At 35.8% G+C, this 16,475-nt stretch overlaps 2 long non-coding RNA genes and 1 pseudogene across 18 annotated transcripts; all 3 read left to right on the top strand.

Moving 5' to 3' along the window:
• Window positions 1-69: 69 nt before the first annotated feature.
• Window positions 70-2,248, top strand: LOC147291771 (uncharacterized). The gene is made up of 4 exons (XR_015121178.1): window positions 70-118; window positions 986-1,081; window positions 1,209-1,273; window positions 2,114-2,248. It is a non-coding gene; the product is annotated as an uncharacterized LOC147291771 (long non-coding RNA).
• A 4-nt stretch (window positions 2,249-2,252) lies between these two features.
• On the top strand, window positions 2,253-3,192 carry LOC147291770 (uncharacterized). Its single transcript, XR_015121177.1, has 2 exons — window positions 2,253-2,446; window positions 2,715-3,192. It is a non-coding gene; the product is annotated as an uncharacterized LOC147291770 (long non-coding RNA).
• Window positions 3,193-5,891: 2,699 nt separating this feature from the next.
• LOC147291769 (putative disease resistance RPP13-like protein 1 pseudogene) lies at window positions 5,892-14,223 on the top strand (annotated as a pseudogene). 16 transcript variants are annotated; one of them, XR_015121167.1, is made up of 10 exons: window positions 5,892-9,838; window positions 9,971-10,062; window positions 10,421-10,502; window positions 10,611-10,684; window positions 10,806-11,452; window positions 11,790-11,885; window positions 12,013-12,146; window positions 13,089-13,339; window positions 13,445-13,616; window positions 13,770-14,223. The product of XR_015121167.1 is annotated as a putative disease resistance RPP13-like protein 1 pseudogene, transcript variant X8 (transcript). The 16 variants fall into 16 exon arrangements; XR_015121165.1 differs by having other exon boundaries at window positions 5,892-9,894; window positions 10,631-10,669; XR_015121163.1 differs by having other exon boundaries at window positions 5,892-9,894; window positions 10,631-10,684.
• Window positions 14,224-16,475: the final 2,252 nt, after the last annotated feature.

Here is a 16,475-nt window from a genome sequence, read left to right as displayed (position 1 = left end):
AAGATTGGGACAAGATAGCAGGCATTCCTTGCATTAAGATAGATAAGGAAGTGATTATATGAGCTTTCACAAAAAGTTCCGGTTGTCATTTCACTCTCAACTCCCTAATCAGGATCAGGTACCCATATGAGCTTGTTTTTTATTTTTATTTTTTTTATCTGTTAAATGAGAGCTATATGGGAAATAGGTAGTGTAGTCCAATATGGTGGATTCAATGCAGCTACTTTTTCCAGCAAAATACTTGTATATTTTTGAAATATAGTTCGCTGCTTTTCCAAGAATTTACAAGTATGTAGCACTTCTCTTCAAAAGCTAGAATTCATGTGATGCTTTATTAAACTGGTTATACTCCTCATATTCAATGGAAAGTGTTCCACTTAAAACAGAAAGATGGGAAATTTAAGCCACCCTATAACTGTCTCCTATCTGTTTTAGACTGTTGATTTCATAGTCGAAATACTCATTTAGCTGAAAATTGAAATTTAAACTTCAAAAATTGATTTCAAATCTTCTTGAAGTTTAGACTTCAAACATTGAAAACAAAACAAACACATCATGGATTGCCCAAGTTGTATGTTCAAGTAAGTCTATGCTGTTAACTACAACTGAACCACTACTCATAAATTTGATGATTCCAATTTCAGCATAACCTCAAGGAAGTAGATGTGTGCTCAAACACCTATGCAGAAAATTTGATGCTTCATTTAAAGTTTTAACACAATTGATAAATGATAATTGAATACTTATCCTTTGGTGCCATCACCTTGATTTTATCTCTTTTATGTAGTTTGCATATCAATTAGCTAGGTCCCTTTTAACTGTCCAATTTCTGTGTTCTTGTACAATCTTGGACTTTATACTGGGAATTAGGTTTAAGAAGCTGCAACAATTTCTTTTCATTAAAGCTATTGAAATCACTTTTTTTTTTTTTTTTTTTTCTCTAAGATCAATATATCAATTCTAATTTCTTCTTCTTTCCATTTAGGATACCTGGTTGAGCTGAGATACGTAAAATAGCTTTGAGAAGAAACAGGCTTTTCACAATTTGATGTGGAATAGAAGTGTAAGAAAACACGTGAAGGTAAAGCTCTATGTATAATTTCTGAAGGACTCTGAAATTTTGCCTTTAGCAAAAATTACAGTTGCCATTTACTATTTTTCTATAAGATTTTGGCCTTTCTTTAAATCCTTTCTTGTTTTATGGGCAGATATCAATATTGGGGGTCTCTAAACCATGCAACTGTCTTCTAATATTACACTTTGAGGCTTTAGGGTACGTTATTTGAGGTGCTAGTTCTGAAATCATGATATAGAGTGGTCTTAAACTCTGAATGGACATTCGGTAATTCTTTCCAGTACATTATTCAATGAACTTTGTGTCATGCATGAAGGAAGCTTCAAATTTTCTTGCCAATTTTCCTTATGAGGTTTTGTGGAGCTACCAGCTACTTTTCCAATATATTGTCAAAATATAGTTTGCTGCTTTTCCAAGAATTTAAAAGTATGTAGCACTTCTCTTTAGTTGATCACTGTGGCAGATGAACTTTACTTTAGTTGTTCTTTCTTTCTCATCAGCATTATTCCTAAAAGAACTGAAGATGGGATTTCTCTTTTTTTTTTTTTTTTTACATTGATTATATGATATAAAGAAAAGGTCCAGATTGTCAAACTGTCATGCATAATAAAGTGAATAGCTCATGTAATTTGATGATTCCAATTTCAGTACAAACTCAAGCACCTAGATGTGTACAAAAACACCTATGTATCAGTTCTGATGGTTCATTTTAAGTCTTAACAGTTGATAATTGAATGTACATCATTTGGTGTCATCCCTTCTCTATATCTTGTTTATGTCTGTGTTTAATTGTTCCATGTCTGTCTTCTTGTACAATGTAAGACTTTTTAGTGGGAACTAATTTTTTGCTACAAGAACTAGGTTTCGTTAAAGCTGTTAATCAGTTTGCACGTTTTCTTCGATCAATCAGAATTTTCATCATCTTTGCATTATGATATTGTTATGTAAGATTGTGGTCCTACAACTTGTACGACCACAATCTTACATAACGACAGTGAATTGTACGGTACAATTATTTGAATTCTTTCTTCTTAATAGGCAGAGGTCTGTTTTGGAGACCTCTAAGCAGTGCTAACTCTGTGGTACCCATCTCGCAAAGAACTCATTGCCTCTTGGATGGACTACAACATGTAAACACTGCCCACTCCCACACTTTCAGGAGGAGGGTCTATTAGAGATTTTAATGTCTAATATGACATGATTCCAATTCTCATAAAATGGGGCTTCAGCATTATTAGTGGTTTGATTATCCGTTCATTACTTGGTGGAGTGAAATTTGCTAGCAGACTCTGTTTTTGAATTCCCTGTAGCAGCAGAAAAAAATACATTTGGAAACTTTGACACCAAAGAATCATCCAGAGAATCTTATACGTAAGTCCTTTTGTGATGCTTATAATTTGAAGTTATTGGCTAATATATTTGAAAGAAATTAGATTTATTTTCCCCAACTGCCTTAAAATTTGAAGTTATTGGCTAATATATGATATTGATCTTTTTTTCTCTCCTTTTGTTTGGGTGGGCATTGGTGGGTGGTAATTGGTCAGTCCTGGTGCATGAAGTTAGGAAGAAGAAAGGCACTGTCTGATTGCGGCATTCACATTTTCATATGGTTTGTTGATTTTTTGTTTGGGTAATGCAGAAAAGGGAGCATGGAAAGCGACTTAGAATGGAAGATGAAATTCATACTGAATTTTGCTGAAGCAAAAGACAGTTTTCTCTATTCTCAATGGAAGAAGATAATGGAGTGGTGGCTTTTCGATTAAAAAATTATAGGTAAGTTGTTTCAAGCAAAATATTAGAGATCAGTTACAAGCCCCTCCGATCCTGCCCCATAAAACGAAGAAGCAAATCTGGACAACAACAGTCCCATACAAAGGAGCTGAAACCCCAAAAGCGAAAGCTGCTCGATTATGATCTCTGCCAATGTGACTGCAAGAAGAATGGTAAAACAGTACAGCTGCCATTTGTATAGAATATTTATAAGAAACGTTGCAATTTACAAAGAACATAGTTGTTTTTTTGTTTACTTTTCTCTTTACAGTTTGTGTTGATCAGTATTTCTTATAATTTATATGATCCAACTGTGATTTCATATAATTAGATCTTCCTCTTCTGTATTTCCTCTCACTGATTGATTGTGCCTCTGGTCCTCTCCCTAAGTGCAATTGGGGAAAAAAAAAAAAGCATACCCAACAAACACATAAAGATTTCGACACTCACGTGACTAAAGATCTGGCATATCACCTGCCACATATAATGTGGTTCACTCATGTGACTTAAGATGTTCCTTTATCGTTATCATTTCTCATTTCTTTCTTTGTTTGCTTTGCTCTTCTTCATTGTTCAAGATAACACATTCATGCATCTTATAAAAATTGGCAAGACAATTAATTTATTGAAAGAGAAATTCAGAGGATGGAAATCGAGGAAATCAACCAAGATATCAAAATTTGGTGAGATGAGATGAGATGATTTTTGTTTTCACATTTGTCTTTGAGAAATTGGCAAATTTGCTCTCAGGCTAAATAGTAGCACCTTGTCTTTATTTTATGTTAGAACTTCTGAAAACTTCAAATACAGAATACGTTTAATAAGTTCAAACTGTAATTAGGAAGAAGACAAAGATGGCGATATCCAGGCTGGAAATGACATAAATTTATGACAAGAATGTACAATTACAACAAATGATGAGTCAAACTTGTACTAATTAAAAATAGCTCAGAACTCAGAAAAATACCCCGAAAAATACTACGGACTCGTATCGACTAGTACTAACTAACTATGAGGTCAAATTACCAATTTTCCTTTAAAAAAATTTCAGAAATTTCAAGCTCCACAAACTAAGATAAAATGCTTTAAAGAAAAAAAAAATTTGAAAAATAATCTCCCGGACTTGGAATAATACGAGACTTACACCGTTGGGTTTGTGAGTAAAAGTACTACCTTTTAAAGGTTTAGCTTGGGTCAAAACCCTAGTCAAAGTTGGTCAACAATTAAAGCTCAAGGTGAAAAAATACGATTTTCCGCCAAACAATTTCTAGAAAAATTCTAGAAATTAAAGAAAAATCCCAAAATAAATTTGGAAAATTTTGGGTCTCATAGAAATGGGCCAAAGAGTCATAAAAGATAAAGATAGGAGGGAAGGGTTAAAAAAGATAGAGTTTTAAAAGAGGTTATTTAATGAAATTACCCTATTATAAATTGTCACAGTTCTGCATATGGTATTGCTCATTTGGGTCAGTTTTTGGGCGTGGGCCTATCATGAGTTTGTTGGGTCTCCTGATTGCATTCTTCCGGCCCTTGCTGAGGTCAGGATTGTGATTGCTTAGTGCCAGTTTGGGGTTGAGGAGTGGTGGGAAAAAGCTACTGTGAGGTAAAGCTGCTATGTGGTGGGAAAAACTGTTGTGAGGTAAAGTGGATGAGTGTTTGGTAAACTGTGTGTTTAAAAGTGTTGTGAGTGATAAAAACAGCAGTAGAGTGTTTGGTAAATTTTGATGTAGAAGTGTTGTGGCTATATATAATAACCAAAATGGACATGATTTTATATCATTTCATAAGTAGAAATATTAGACATGATTTTATGACATATTAGAATTTAGAAATGGTATTTTTTTTGTTGGGAAAGAGGAAAAAACTAACATTGATAAAAATATTAGACATAATTAAAAATATTAGATATTAGGGATTGAATATTAGATATTAGATATTACCCATTAAAAATATTAAATATTAGGGATTGAAAATTAATGAGGGGTAGGGGCTGTCATTTCATAAATTGGGTGAGGACAATTTTGGAAGTCAAGGGTGCTTTCCCACACAACAGCTTTGGAAAGCACCTCCTAGCTGCTTCTCAAAAAGTAAAAACCTTTACCACCCGACTGCTACATAACATAGCATGGGCCATATGTTTTTAATGAGTACCACTGTTTCTTTGCTTTCATCCTCCGACAGCTAGCCCACCGACAATTGCTTCTGTTATTGTAATTCGTATGGTACGCATAATTGAACTAATCAAATTAGTGCTTTGAAACTTATTGCATGGTATATCAATCAAATTAACTGTTTACTATACACACATATAAAAGAATGCTAATTAAAAGTAAAAAAAAAAAAAAAAGGAAAAAAAATTAATAATAACCTAGTTTTAATTTTTGTGAAATATTTTTGCCAAGAATAATACATAATGTAAAGTTCAGAAATGTTATTAGAATTTCAATAAAAAGAAATGTTAATTATTAGAAGTCCCAAGGCTTATGCTGTAAAAAATCCCACACTGTTATTAGTTTTCATGCTGTAACCATTTTGCGCATTCATAATACTTATTCTGGACTCAGATGGACCCAATAGGACTGATGTATCTGGCGTTGCGCATTAAAGACATACTCTCAGCTCTTTATTATCAGAAAAGAAAAGGCATATTGTCCAAAAAAAAACAAAAGGCAAGTCTTGAAGGCTATATATGTAGTAATTAAATCCAATAACACTGGAAGTTTTTATGCATTAGTGGATTTCATTGTTCTTCTTTATTTGAAAAGGACCTCCATTCTTCTTTTCATGAGTTGGATTCCTTCATAATAGAAGAGAGAGAGAGAGAGAGAGCGATAATGCTGTGGCCAGCCTCTTTCAGATGTGGTAAGATATTTTGGTGTTTGGCCTTTGGTGGCTTCAAAAACCACATTTCCAGCTGCAGATAATTAACCGTGTGGGATCCACTGCATTTCTCAAAGACTTACAGTCAACGAAATTGAGCCATTCAATTATAATTTATAATCCTAAAAGCCTTTCATACTTCCTTACCTGGTTTTCCAACTTGAGCTATTTACATCTTAAACTACTTCATTGAAATCCTACCGATCCTTTGCAAAGAAGAGAAAAATGGCTGGAGCTTTTGTTGGAGAGGCTCTGCTCACTGCTTCCATCCAGGTGTTGTGTGACAGGATTGCTTCACGCGACTTCATGGACTTGTTTCAGAGGAAGAAGCTCGACGATTCACTCCTGAAGAAACTGAAGATCACACTGCTGTCCCTTTCTGTAGTGCTCAATGATGCAGAGGAGAAGCAAATTGTGAACCCTGCTGTCAGAGACTGGCTCGATGAGCTCAAACATGCTGTCTTAGATGCAGATGACTTACTGGATGAGATCAACACTGAAGCTTTGAGATGCAAGGTGGAAGCTGAATATGATCAGACCCACAAATTCACCAAGGTGTTGAACTTCCTCTCTACTTCTCTTAATCCTGTTTATGAAAGCATGAATGTTAAGATAAGAGAGTTGTTTGAAAGATTAGAACTCCTTGCAAAACAGAAAGGTGTGCTTGGTTTGAGAGAAGTTGTTGGGGGGAAGGTTTCACAGAGAACTCCAACAACTTCCTTGGTTCATGAACCTTTTGTATATGGTAGGGATGGAAATAAAGAAAAGCTAGCAAAACTGTTGTTTTCAGATGATGCAAGCAGCAATGATGTATCTGTCATCACCATAGTCGGAATGGGCGGGGTTGGTAAGACAACCCTTGCTCGGTCCCTTTACAATGATGGCAACGTGAAAGAGTATTTTACTCTTAAATCTTGGGCTTGTGTTTCAGAAGACTTTGATGTGGTTAGGGTAACTAAAACCCTTCTTCAATCAGTCACTTCAAAGTCTTATGATATTATGGACTTGAATTTTCTTCAAGGTGAACTAAGGGAACAAGTAAGAGGAAAGAAATTTTTATTTGTGTTGGATGACCTTTGGAATGAGAATTATATTGATTTGAATTGCCTCCAGGCTCCTTTTGCTTTTGGGGCAAGAGGAAGCAAGGTCCTTGTAACAACACGGAACGAAAACGTTGCATCTACCATCAACAATGTTCCTATTCAGTACTTGAAACCGTTGTCGGATGAAGATTGTTGGTTGTTACTTGCAAAACATGCATTTGGAGATGAAGCCCCTAGTGCACATCCAAACTTGGAAGAAATTGGCAAGCAAATTGCAGGTAAGTGCAATGGTTTGCCTTTAGCTGCAGAAACACTTGGAGGTTTGCTACGTTCCAAGAAGAAAGATTTAGAGGAATGGAATAGCATATTAAATAGCAATATTTGGGAGCTACCGTACAATAAAAGTAATATTCTGCCCGCTCTAGGATTGAGCTACCATGATCTCCCGGCCCATTTAAAACAATGTTTTGTTTATTGTTCCATTTTTCCGAAGGACTATGAATTCAAGAAGGAAGATGTAGTTTTACTTTGGATGGCTGAAGGTTTAGTTCCACAAGATGAGAATGGGAGTAAGATGGAAGAGGTGGCTAAGGGATACTTTGATGAATTACTATCACGATCACTATTTCAAAATTCCAGCAAATCAAGTTTCACAATGCATGATCTTATTAATGACATGGCTGTGTTCATGGCTAAGGGATTTTGTTACAGGTTAGAAGGGAGGGAATCTCATGAAGTTCTCAACACAAGTCGTCATTTATCATATGTTCAAGAACAATTTGATACCGCTTCAAAATTTGAGCCATTATACAGGCTTAAGTGTTTGCGGACCTTCCTACCCTTAAATTTGAGAACATATGGGCGAAATTTCGTAAGCAAAAGAGTTTCACATGATTTCTTGCCAACACAAAGATGTCTACGAGTGCTGTCATTATCAAACTATATCAATATCACCGAGTTACCTAATTCTATTGGTAATCTCATTCATTTGCGCTATTTAGATCTTTCCTCTACTGCAATAAAAAAGTTACCTGATATAGTGTGTTCTCTATGCAATTTAGAGACATTACTATTGTCAAATTGCACCTCTCTCATTGAATTGCCTGCGGATATGAGGAAATTGATTAACTTGCGTCATCTTGATCTTCGTGGAACTAACATAAAAGAGATGTCATTGCAAATGGGTAGACTAAAAAGTTTGAGAACATTGACTGCATTTGTTGTTGGAAAGTCAAGTGGGTCAAGCCTTACAGAATTGAGGGAGTTACGGTATCTTCGGAAAAGCCTTTCTATTCGAAAGCTGCAAAATGTAGTTGATGCTATGGATGCCTTGCGGGCCAATTTGAAAGAAAAGAAAGATCTCAAGAAGATAGTGTTGGAATGGGGTGAGGACACCAATGATCCCCAAAATGAGAGAGATGTACTTGAGAGGCTCCAGCCTCCCATAAATTTAGAGAAGTTGACCATAAAATTTTATGGTGGAACTTGCTTCCCAAATTGGTTGGGAGACTCTTCCTATTCTCAAATACAATTCATGTGTCTCAGTGAATGTAGTTATTGTTTGTCCTTGCCACCACTTGGGAAGCTACCCGCTCTCAAAGAGCTTTCTATAGAGGGGATGAAATTTCTTACGACTATCGGTGCTGAGTTCTATGGCAATGGGTCTTCTCTAATATTTCAGCCGTTTCAATCTCTGGAGAAGCTCACGTTTCAAGGTATGCTTGAATGGGAGGAATGGCAGCCAAGTGGAGGTGAATATCCAGATTTTCCTCGTCTCCAGGAGCTGAATTTATATAATTGTCCGAAGCTGAGAGGAAACTTGCCTAATCATCTTCCTTGCTTGAAAAAACTTTCAGTGGAGGAGTGTGTGGTTCTATACGAAAGGGCCACTACAACCCTTAACATGGACTACTTACAACAATATTCTTTTGAAGAATTGTGGTTGGTTGGATGCCCGCATCTGTTATCATTACTAGGTCAGAGAACAGAGTACATGTCATCTCTTGGGATCCTCAACATTCAAAATTTTGTTAATATAGAGTGCTTGCCCAAGCAACTGGTGCATAGCAGCAATTGTGTTGTACGCTTGACTCTCAATAATTGTCCATCCCTGTTGTCGTTCCCTAGAGATGGTCTACCTACTACGTTGGTATATCTTCAAATAGAAAATTGTAGGAGATTAGAATTCCTACCTCATGAGATGATGGCCAAATTGACATCGCTTCAGTCTTTGAGTATATGGAATAGCTGTGATTCACTGAGGTCCTTCCCGTTGGGCATTTTTCCCAAACTTGTCGATCTTCACATCTGGGGCTGTGTGAATCTGGAATCCCTTTCCATTGAAGGAGTTGATGAAAATCTCAACAAGTTGCAAATCTGGGAGTGTCCAAATCTGGTCTCTTTTCCCCACGGAGGATTGCCCACTCCCAACCTGAATGCATTTACAGTCAGTAGATGCGAGAATTTGAAGTCATTGCCCGAACGAATTCACACCCTCACCGCCCTTCAAGATTTGACCATAGTTTGCCTCCCAAATGTTGTGTCAATCGCAGAAGGGGGTTTGCCTCCCAACCTACGAATATTTGAAGTCGCATATTGTGATAGACTGAGGCCTTCAGCGGAGTGGGGTTTGCAAGGACTTGTCTCCCTTCAAAGACTCCATATACAACGAACTGACCATCTGTTGGAGACGTTGCTCAAGGAACAGCTGCTCCCTACAACTCTCAACACTCTTCAAATCTATAAACAGAGTCTGAAATCTTTGAACGGAAAGGGACTTCAACACCTCACTTCTCTTCAAAGGCTAGAAATTGAAGACTGTCCGAATCTCGAATGCCTGCCAGGAGAAGCACTTCAACACCTCACTTTTCTTCAAAGCCTACAAATCTATGACTGTCCGATTCTCGAATCCCTGCCAGGAGAGGTTTTGCCGGCGTCTCTTTCTTTTCTCGGAATCTCCAGATGTTCTTCAACTCTGAAAAAAAGATACTGTGAAAATAAGACAGGAGAAGATTGGGGCAAGATAGCTCGCATTCCTTGCATAAAGATAGATGAGGAAGTGATCATATGAGCTCTCACAAAAAGTTATGGTTTTCATTTCACTCTCAACTCTAAAACCAGAGTCAGGTATGTACCTACCACCGCTTGTTTTATATCCATATTTTAATATTGTTTTCTGAGCTTTTGGACTTCACTTCTGCAGAGAGCTAGAGAACTAACTGTGGAACTGTAAAGATAATTGTTGGTCTTTGAATGGAGAGGATTGACCCAAGATTGCTCACATCCCCTGCACTGGTAATTATTTCCCAGTCTTTTGTAAAACCTGTCACATGCATCTGCATAAACTTCCAGGGAAACCAAATGAGTGCTAGATAAAAGAAATCTTAATCTATTTTTAATATTTTTTTCAATAATATAATCACAAAACTTAAACAAAACAAAGTTGAAAAATTGAACTGTGTGCTTGTGTTCTTCAGTTCTTGGCCCCCCAAAATCACCAAAGTGCTTAATGTAAGCTGGCGATCTGTATTTTGAATTTTTCCTAACCTGTATTAACAAGTTAATTTTTTATTTGTGGTTGCTGCTTTCATGTTCATTTAGCAGTTTGCTAATTTATCTCTCAAACTTTTCTGTTGCTAATATTTGCTGTCAGATTAAGAAAAGGGGTCATGAAGTGTTGTTAACATACCCTAACGCTCAAGAAGAGGGCCAAAATCATCCAATGAAGCTTACTTGTAAGTCCTTTCGCTGTTCTTGTTATAATTTGAAGTTATTGGCTTCCTAATTTGGGTTTAATTTTAGCTTCACTGATATTAATCATTTTCTTTCTCTTCTTTAATCAGTCCTGGTTGATGGCTTACAGATATGTGCCAAGAGAGATGTGAAGTTAGGAAGAAGAAAGGTACTAATTAAGAAGGTACTTGGATTGGACTTTGTCTGATTTGCAGCATCCTTTTCTTCTAATTTTTTATTTTTTTGGGCTATAAGCATTCACATTTTTATGTTTGGTTAATAGCTTTTTCCTTTGACTGATGCAGAGACCAGGAGGATTGAAGGCCATGGGGGGCATGGAAAGCAACCCAGAGTGATTCGAATTTGAATTTTGCTGAAGCAAAAGACAGTTTTCTCTGTGATCTCTATGGAAGAAGATAATGGAGGGATTTGAATTTCTTTTAACAAATGATTTTAAGCAAAATATTAAAGTTCAGTTAGAACCTTCTCTGGTCAAGAGCCAATATGGAGGACAAGAGCTGAAAGAAACTTGCTGGTACAGCATGGAAACGTTGCTCAGAAACAGCTGCTTCCTACCACTCTCAACTCTCTTGAAATCTCTACACTGAATCTGAAATCTTTAATGGAAAGGGACTTCAACATCTCACTTCTGTTCAAAAGCTAAATATTAGAAGGTGTGACCGTCATGATTTCCTGCTAGGAGTGGATTTTCCAGCATCTCAAAGGCTAGATATTGATGAGTGCCCGACTCTGGAATTCCTGCCAGGAGAGGGTTTTCCAGCATCTCTTTCTTTTCTTCCTTGAAGTAAATATACCTTGAAAATAAAACGGGAGAAGATTGGAACAAGATAGCTGGCATTCCTTGCATAAAGATAGATAAGGAAGTGATTATATGAGCTCTCACAAAAAGTTCCAATTGTCATTTCACTCTCAACTACCTAATCAGGATCAGGTACCCATATGAGCTTGTTTTTTATTTTTATTTTTTTTATCTGTTAAATGAGAGCTATATGGGAAATAGGTAGTGTAGTCCAATATGGTGGATTCAATGCAGCTACTTTTTCCAACAAAATACTTGTATATTTTCAAAATATATTTCGCTGCTTTTCCAAGAATTTACTTTCAAAGTATATTTTGTGTGTTCTTGTACAATCTTGGACTTGATACTGGGAATTAGGTTTAAGAAGCTGCAACAATTTCTTTTCAATAAAGCTATTGAAATCTTTTTTTATTTTTTTTATTCTCTAAGATCAATCTATCAATTCTAATTTCTTCTTCTTTGCATTTAGGATACTTGGTTGAGCTGAGATACATAAAATAGCTTTGAGAAGAAATAGGCTTTTCACACTTTGATGTGGAATAGAAGTGTAAGAAAACACATGAAGGTAAAGCTCTATGTATAATTTCTGAAGGACTCTGAAATTTTGGCTTTAGCAAAAATTACAGTCGCCATTTACTATTTTTCTATAAGATTTTGGCCATTCTTTAAATCCTTTCTTGTTTTATGGGCAGATATCAATATTGGGGGTCTCTAAACCATGCAACTGTCTTCTAATATTACACTGTGAGGCTTTAGGGTACGTTATTTGAGGTGGTAGTTCTGAAATCATGATATAGAGTGGTCTTAAACTCTGAATGGACATTCGGTAATTCTTTCCAGTACAGTATTCCATGAACTTTGTGTCATGCATGAAGGAAGCTGCAAATTTTCTTGCCAATTTTCCTTAAGAGGTTTTGTGGAGCTACCAGCTACTTTTCCAATATATTGTCAAAATATATTTTGCTGCTTTTCCAAGAATTTAAAAGTATGTAGCACTTCTCTTTAGTTGATCACTGTGGCAGATGAACTTTACTTTAGTTGTTCTTTCTTTCTCATCAGCATTATTCCTAAAAGAACTGAAGATGGGATCTCTCTTTTTTTTTTACATTGATTATATGGTATAAAGAAAAGGTCCAGATTGTCAAACTGGCATGCATAGTAAAGTGAATAGCTCATGTAATTTGATGATTCCAATTTCAGTCCAAACTCAAGCACCTAGATGTGTACAAAAACACCTATGTAGAAGTTCTGATGGTTCATTTTAAGTCTTAACACTTGATAATTGAATGTACATCATTTGGTGTCATCCCTTCTCTATATCTTGTTTATGTCTGTGTTTAATTGTTCCATGTCTGTCTTCTTGTACAATGTAAGACTTTTTAGTGGGAACTAATTTTTAGTTACAAGAACTAGGTTTCGTTAAAGCTGTTAATCAGTTTGCACGTTTTCTTCGATCAATCAGAATTTTCATCATCTTTGCATTAGGATATTGTTATGTAAGATTGTGGTCCTACAACTTGTACGACCACAATCTTACATAACGACAGTGAATTGTACGGTACAATTATTTGAATTCTTTCTTCTTAATAGGCAGAGGTCTGTTTTGGAGACCTCTAAGCAGTGCTAACTTTGTCAGCTAATATTACATTTGATGCTTGAAGGGTATGTTATTTGTCAGCTAATACGAATATTGAGAGTCTGAAACTCGGAATGGACTTTCAGCAATATTTCGATCCCTTATTTAATAAATTTTATGTCATGCATTTAGGTGTAACGTGAAGGAAGATCCAACATTGTTGTTTGGGCTGCATTTAGTGGATTTTTGCTGCTGTCATCTCTGTGGTACCCATCTCGCAAAGAACTCATTGCCTCTTGGATGGACTACAACATGCAAACACTGCCCACTCCCACACTTTCAAGAGGAGGGTCTATTGGCAACCACTCCTACCTCTCTCACCATCTTTCCTCTCATTCCAATTCTTTTATTAAAGTCCAGTGTTGCCAAAGAAGAGTTTGTAGGTATGCAGGTTTGTCTTAAGTGCTTTATGCAGATCCACATTGTTTATTTATTCTTTCATTGGAGTATCAGATACAATCATGAGATTTTAATGTCTAATATGACAGGATTCCAATTCTCATAAAATGGGGCTTCAGCATTATTAGTGGTTTGATTATCCGTTCATTACTTGGTGGAGTGAAATTTGCTAGCAGACTCTGTTTTTGAATTCCCTGTAGCAGCAGAAAAAAATACATTTGGAAACTTTGACACCAAAGAATCATCCAGAGCATCTTATATGTAAGTCCTTTTGTGATTCTTATAATTTGAAGTTATTGGCTAATATATTTAAAAGAAATTGGATTTATTTCCCCAACTGCCTTAGTTTTAGCTTATATGTTATTGATCTTTTATTCTCTCCTTTTGTTTGGGTGGGCATGGGTGGTAATGCAGAAAAGGGAGCATGGAAAGCGACTTAGAATGGAAGATGTAATTCATACTGAATTTTGCTGAAGCAAAAGACAGTTTTCTCTATTCTCAATGGAAGAAGATAATGGAGTGGTGGCTTTTCGATTAAAAAATTATAGGTAAGTTGTTTCAAGCAAAATATTAGAGATTAGTAACAAGCCCCTCCGATCCTGCCCCATAAAACGAAGAAGCAAATCCGGACAACAACTGTCCCATACAAAGGAGCTGAAACCCCTAAAGCGAAAGCTGCTCGATTATGATCTCTGCCAATGTGACTCAAAGAAGAATGGTAAAACAGTACAGCTGCCATTTGTATAGAATATTTATAAGAAACGTTGCAATTTACAAAGAACAGAGTTTTTTTTTTTTTGTTTACTTTTCTCTTTACAGTTTGTGTTGACCAGTATTTCTTATAATTTATATGATCAACTGTGATTTCATATAATTAGATCTTCCTCTTCTGTATTTCCTCACTGATTGATTGTGCCTCTGGTCCTCTCCCTAAGTGCAATTGGGGAAAAAAAAAAAGGTATACCCAACAAACACATAAAGATTTCGACACTCACATGACTAAAGATCTGGCATATCACCTGCCACATAATGTGGTTCATTCATGTGACTTGAGATGTTCTTTTATCGTTATCATTTCTCATTTCTTTCTTTGTTTGCTTTGCTCTTCTTCATTGTTCAAGATAACACATTCATCATATAAAAATTGGCAAGATAATTAATTTATTGAAAGAGAAATTCAGAGGATGGAAATCGAGGAAATCAGCCAAGATATCAAAATTTGGTGAGATGAGACGATTTTTGTTTTCACATTTGTCTTTGAGAAATTGGCAAATTTGCTCTCAGGCTAAATAGTAGCACCTTGTCTTTATTTTCTGTTAGAATTTCTGAAAACTTCAAATACAGAATACGTTTAATAAGTTCAAACTGTAATTAGGAAGAAGACAAAGACGGTGATATCTAGGCTGGAAATGACATAAATTTATGACGAGAATGTACAATTACAACAAATGATGAGTCAAAACCGTTGCTCCAAATAAATTGAAAATGATCGAGTCTAGAATCATAGATACTTGGCCAACCAAGGTAGCTCCTTGTTGTCCTTCAGTGCAAATGCCACATCGTCACTGAAACAGAGCCCATATAAACTTATATCAGATCAAGAAATGGTCCAAAGTTTTCTGATAAAACCTCAAAGTTCAAAGTAGCTTTCACTTTTGGGTTAGGGTTGAGGGGAATTCTAATAAAGATCAGTAGCTACAGTTTTGGGAGAGAGGGATGAACCTATTGTGGCTGCGGTCTACCACAATAAGTTTATTATATGCAAGATGCTCCCTTAGACGTATAAATTGACAACTGGTATGATACAATTAGTAAGATATACAATTAGTAATAAATGTGCGGCCATCTTGATCTCATTTATCTCATGTTAAGATAGCAAATTATGCAGTAGTCACTGTTTTATTCAAGAGCTTTGGTTCCCTCTTCTAAGAAATAACTTCATTAAAATAAATGAAGTTTCAACTTTCAACAACAGATAAAATAAGTATTTATTATCAACATAAGATATAATTTGACTCACTTGAATATGAGGTGCCTGGAACATTTCTTGTATGGCTGCTTCAACCTCTGCCATACCAACAACTGTTTCTCCTGCAAAGTGGATACATAAAATGACAAGAAATGAAGCTTCAGGAACAAAAAAATAACACTTCTAACAAAGCAAGCACATATTTTTTAAGCTGCATGAGATGTTGGTGTTTTCTCATACCAATGCAGCAACAGAGTACATATTTGAAATTTCAGGTTACAAGAAAGAAGAAAAGTTAATAATTCTAATTCTTTGGTTTAAAGAGGAGCTTCATTTTGGAACGCAATGAGAAAGCTATTGAATTAACTTAACAGGTTGCACATGTCAAATGGACCAGAGAAGGATTAGGTATCAAAATTTGAATATTTGTAGATGAGGAATAACAAGCATTTGCTAGTTCTATCTGGTGATAAAACAAAAATTGGTGGAGACTCTCAGATAAAGGGTGCTTCTTTAAAAAGAAAAATGAAAAACAAAGCAAAACCACAGGAAAAAAAAACAAGAGATGTTCCATTTAGTATTTAAAGTAGATCTTCCATGAAACCTAGCTCTAATTATGGGACAGTTGATTTTTTTCCAATGAAAGGAAAAGTTAAATACGAGACCAAACTTGAACAAATTTACAATGCTTCAATATTTTAGACCATGATGTTAAAAACAATGAAATTGGACATCACAAAGAAGGGTCAATACTCTGATCAAGTCCCAATATGGGGATGGTGGAGGGGAGAGGCATAGCCAGAATTTCCTTGAGCAAGAGCTGGTATATTTCTAGAACCAAATAATTCAAACTTCAATGCCCCACTGAACATCTAATATGGGCCTTTTATCTAAAATGGATGCAAATCAAGACCTTACAAAGTAATTCAGATTTCTAACTCTTGCACATGAATAGTTTACTTATCTTCCCAGTTCCCAGTTTCTAGTAATCAATGAAAGAAGCAGTTTTCAAGTAGAAAGATAATAATCACAATAAGTAGTTTTTACTACCCCAATATCAAGTGATGATCAGGTGAAATGGGAAACCACAATTTAGAACTTGATTTGGACAAAATGAAGGCAGCCAGTCATAACAAATAGCTTAGAGAGTT

This window comes from Dryas octopetala, chromosome 3 (assembly GCF_963921425.1).
Source record: "Dryas octopetala chromosome 3, drDryOcto1.1, whole genome shotgun sequence".
NCBI classification, from domain to species: Eukaryota; Viridiplantae; Streptophyta; class Magnoliopsida; order Rosales; family Rosaceae; genus Dryas; species Dryas octopetala.
The sequence above is the reverse complement of the archived record's forward strand: the minus strand, read 5'-3'. Positions and strand labels throughout refer to the sequence as shown.